This window comes from Neomonachus schauinslandi, chromosome 4 (assembly GCF_002201575.2).
Source record: "Neomonachus schauinslandi chromosome 4, ASM220157v2, whole genome shotgun sequence".
NCBI lineage: Eukaryota > Metazoa > Chordata > Mammalia > Carnivora > Phocidae > Neomonachus > Neomonachus schauinslandi.
This window is the reverse complement of record NC_058406.1, coordinates 4,345,750-4,350,908: the sequence shown is the minus strand read 5'-3', so window position 1 is coordinate 4,350,908 and position 5,159 is coordinate 4,345,750.

The following is a 5,159-nucleotide window of genomic DNA, read 5'->3' as shown; positions in this document are numbered from 1 at the left end:
CCCCTCCCTACAAGGACTCCTGCTATTTTTGTAAGAGAAAATACTCATGTATTTTTCTTTAATGACCTACCGCAGCCATCCAGGCACTGTAAGAGGATCCAGCCTAAGCAGACACAACTCCCAAGAATGCCAGGAGCAACGTGGAAAGAGCCTTCCCCCTTGATGATATAGTTGAGCAGCTGATCTCTCTGCTTCCAGAATCACCTGGCTTTGGGCCTCTTGTTAGATAATAAAGTTCTTAGTGTTTGGGGGGAAAAGAAACATATAAAAACAAATTAAAACAAAATAAAATAGGGGTGCCTGGCTGGCTCAGTCGGTAGAGCAGGCAGCTTTTACTCTCAGGGTCGTGAGTTCAAGCCCCACATTGGGCATGGAGCCTACTCAGAAGAAAAAAAAAGAAAAAAAATTTTTAAATAATAAAATAACCAGCCAACCAACAAAATACACAGAGGTTTTTCTTTGAAGTTAGCACTTAATTTAAAAGAAGACATTCTTCCTGACTTGACTCTGTGGTCAAGACAGGTCCCCAGCCAACCGCACTCCGTGACAAAGCCACCTCTCTCCGTGGATTTCCTGAGAAGATGGGGAAGGGAGATGGGCAGCTTACCAAACTACAGAGCCATGCACTTGCTGAGATCAGGGACATTTGGGGAGAAGGCTGATCAATCCCAATCCAGAAAGACTCAGGGTTTCCCTTGGCTCTGCTCGGCTCTGGGGATCCTTGGCGCCCCAGCCCGAGCTCTGTCTCCCTGCCTATCAGTGGATGAAATCATCTCTCTGCTTCTCCCCGTCCATCATCTTTCGCTTCCAGCTCTCTTTCCTCTTGGTTTTGGCACACATTAAATACATGCATGTACCTTAAGCTCTTATTAGATGCCAGACACACAACACTGTTGGAAATATAAACACAAACTATTTCAAGCACTTGCCTCAGGAGCTTACAATCCAACAGAGGAAATAAATGTGCCAGTTACAGAAATTTGTCCCTGGAATATAAGTGGTACAAATGGACATTATGTTGTACAAAGAGACTGGGATTAAAACTGACAAAACACATGTAGGAGTTTGTCTTCTCTCCCTTCAGAAATCCCAATGAAAGGATAATAAAGGAATTAAACAAGTATAAACACATATAAACACAACGCATCGGAGAGGAGATGACACAGGATGAAACATACGACAAAAATGTGGAAGATGTAAAATGGAGGGGCCCTTTGTAACAGACTTAGGTTACAGCTTTCTCCACTCGGCCAAATGCCTATGGGGTGAGGGAAGACAATGGAAAAGTGGGCTGGTTTGTGCTACGGGATCCAGGAGTGGTTCAGGAATTGGAGGCTGGACAAGGGTATTGCTAGTCTACATACAGAATAGTTTAGAACCCCATGTATCCTTCCCCAATCTACCCAGCCAGGCAACTACTCCCCCACCCCCACCCTGCAGGAGGTTTATTATCTGATGAGGCTCACCAGGAAAAGGCTCTGGAGTCTAGATATCAGAGCATCACTGGATACTAGATATCGTACTAAAATGTTACTCCCTTCCCTTTGGAGCTTTTACCTACCCCAGGCCAGGGAAATTAGGACTCCTCCCTGGGAAAGCCAGTCCACCCAAGAGAAAAGACCTACAGATCTGACATCTGGGGGACCTTACCCGAAACTCTCCAAGAAGCCCACCAGAAGAGTAGTCCTGAACATGTACATGGAGCTCCCATGAATAGACAGCCAAGGATCACCAGAGCTTTGAGGAAAGTCCACACACTCACACATAAAGGCCAAAACAAACAGGAAAAAAAAAAAAAAAAAAGGAGGAAATACAAAAAGTGAGAAGGTGGAATAAAACTTAGATACATTCTCAGAGATGTGAGAGAACACATTGCCTACACGAAACTATTTTAAAGAAAAAATAATCAAAGAACAAGAAAGAGCTCTGGAAATTCTTTAAAAATATATTATGACATGGAGCACCTGGGTGGCTCAGTCGGTTAAGCATCTGCCTTCAGCTCAGGTCATGATTCTGGGGTCCTGGGATCGAGCCCTGCATCGGGCTCCCTGCTCAGCAGGGAGAGTGCTTCTCCCTCTCCTTCTGCCCCTCCCCCCCACTGGTGCTCGCTCTCTAGCGCGCTCTCTCTCTCAAATAAATAAATAAATAAAATCTTAAATATGTATATATAATGACAAACATTTTACAAATCAATAAAAAAAACTGATAGATATAGTTGGATCTCCAACAAAGACCAAAAAGACAAAAGAATGGAAATAAAAAGCATGTGGGAATCAGTCTAAGAGGTCTGATATCACGATAAACATAGATCTAATAAGAACAGACCAAGAAAACCAATTAAGTGGAATTCAGTTATCAAACTATCAAAAATACTTCTCCAGAAGTGACGGACAGAAATGAACCCACTGAATGCATAACACCATAAGCACCATAAATTTTAGAAGACCATACAAGGTACATCAGCATGGAACTTCAGAAAACCAGGAACAAGGGGCGCCTGGGTGGCTCAGTCGTTAAGCATCTGCTTTCAGCTCAGGTCATGATCCCAGGGTCCTGGGATCGAGGCCCGCATCGGGCTTCCTTCTCTGCGGGAAGCCTGCTTCTCCCTCTCCCACTCCCCCTGCTTGTGTTCCCTCTCTCACTCTGTCTCTCTCTGTCAAATAAATAAAATCTTTAAAAAAAAAAAAAAAAGAAAACCAGGAACAAGAACAATATTTCCAAAGAAAGAAGAAAAAAACGGTTACAAAGCTGTAGGAATTAGAATAGAATCCGTCTTATTGCCAGCAACATCAGGAAACTGAGGTTGTAAAACAATGTCTTTAAAGTTATGAGGAAAAATCGTTACAACCTAGATTTTTGTATCCAGTCAAACTATCTACCTAGCAAACTCACTATCATATATAAAGGTAAGATAAGGGCATCCAAGGTCTCAAAAGAGCTGGGAAGATTCACTCCATCAAAGCCAAGGAATGAAACAATTAGGAAATAGGGCATTCAGGAACCAGGGGTGCCCACAGTGAGGAAAGGGGAAGGGTCACTGCAGTGACAGTCTAGGAAGGATGATAGCTATGGGGCAGGATGTATGTTCCATATATAAAATTCAGGAAATGCAGACTGGTCTACAATGCTAAGTAGCAGATTGGTGGTTCATCATCTTAATTATAGTAATGGATTCATGGGCGTATACATGTGTCAAAACTCATAAAATTGTTCATTCTAAATATGCACATTTTACTGCACATAAACTATACCTCAATGAAGCAGTAAAAAAAAAAAATCTATGAAAATGGGAGAATCATAGAGGAGTGGAAGATTGCTCATGGGGAACTATTTACAAAGAAGCCATAGAGATAAAAAGAAAGAAGACACAAAAGGGAGAATAAAAAGCATACAGAATAGGGGTGCCTGGGTGGCTCAGTTGGTTGGGCGTCCGGCTCTTGGTTTGGGCTCAGGTCGTGATCACGGGATCACAATCTCAGGGTCACGATCTCAGTGTCGTGGGATCAAGCCCTACATCAGGCTCTGTGCTCAGTGGGGAATCTCCTTGTCTCCCTCTCTCCTCTCTCTCTCTCTCTCTCAAATAAAGAATTAAAGAAATAATCTCTTTTTTAAAAAAGCATACAGAGGGACACCTGGGTGGCTCAGTTGGTTAAGCAGCTGCCTTCGGCTCAGGTCATGATCTCAGGTCCTGGGATGGAGCCCCACATCGGGCTCCCTGCTCAGGGGGGAGTCTGCTTCTCCCTCTCCCTCTGCCCCTCTTATGCACTCACTCTATCTCTCTCTCTCAAAAATAAATAAATAAAAACTTTCTTAAAAAGTATACAGAATACACTGAGAGGGTCTAACGTGCATAACTGAGATCTCCAAAAGAAGAGCATCACTTCGCTGCAGCAATTGCAGACGCCTAAAAGAAGGGAAATGATACTGGAAACAATGTGCTGGAAAACAAAATAATTGCCAAACTAGATTCCTCTACCCTGAGGGGAAAAAAAATCCTTTAATACTAATAAAGGCAGATAAAGATATTTTTAGATAAACAAAAGCTGAGAGCATTGTTCAACAGTAGAAAATCCACCCCCCCCCCAAAAAAAAAAATTTCCACGAGGCAGATTTTTAGGCTGAAGGTCAATGACCCTTCCTGGAAGCTCAGAGATGCAAGAAAGGATGAAGAACAAGTTCAAGAATGGTTCAGAGATTAATTTTTTTTTTTTCTGGTTAGAACCAAAGCTCCATGAAGAAAATCAGGAGGTATAAGGCTGAAAGATGTGTGATCCCAGATCGCAGAGGAAGAAAGGGGGATGGACGCAGAGAAACATGGAGGTAGAGAGAGAGAGACAGTGAAACAGAGGTGGAGAGCTTACAGTGAAGGAGGGGCGACATGCCTACAAGCTGCCTGAGGTCCAGGCTGTCTGCAATTCAACAGATGCTACAGCCTCTGGGGCTCAGGAAGTCACCGGAAACTTTGAGGAGGGAATGCTAATGAATAATGGGAACGAGGGTCTGATTGCAAGAGGTGAAAAGAGCAAGTGGAAAGGAAGAAGCAGCAGGTGCCACCTCCATGTGGAGGTCTAACAAAGACCTAGCTCTACGTCTCCAAAACAGAACTCTTTGTGACTCCCTCCAAAATCTTCCCTTGCTTCCTCAGCAGCATCCACTACCTGGCAGCTCAAACCAAAATGCAAGAGTAACTGCTGATTCCTCTCTTCCCCGCCTCCGTCCCCTAGACCCAACCTATCAGCAGTTCTTGTTGACTCCAGTGCAAAGAGTAGTCTATGCCTGCCAGCCCCATGCTTCTGTCTCAGTGCAAGCCCACCACCCTCTCCTCCTGGAACACTGCATAACATTTAACGGGGTCGGGGTGAGGGGCTGCTTCCATTCTTGCTCCTTCTAACCCTGTCCCCCTGGAGTAATCCTTGAGGTGGGGGCGGCAGGAATCGGACCATGTTACTTCCCTGCTTAAAAATCCTTTGATGGCTCCCCATTGTGATTGAAATAACATTTAAATTCCTGACCTCTAGGGGCGCCTGGGTGGCTCAGTCGGTTAAGCATCTGCCTTCGGTTCAGGTCATGGTCCCAGGGTCCTGGAATCGAGCCCCACATCAGACTCCCTGCTCGGCGGGAAGCCTGCTTCTCCTTCTACCCCTTCCCCCTGCTCCTGA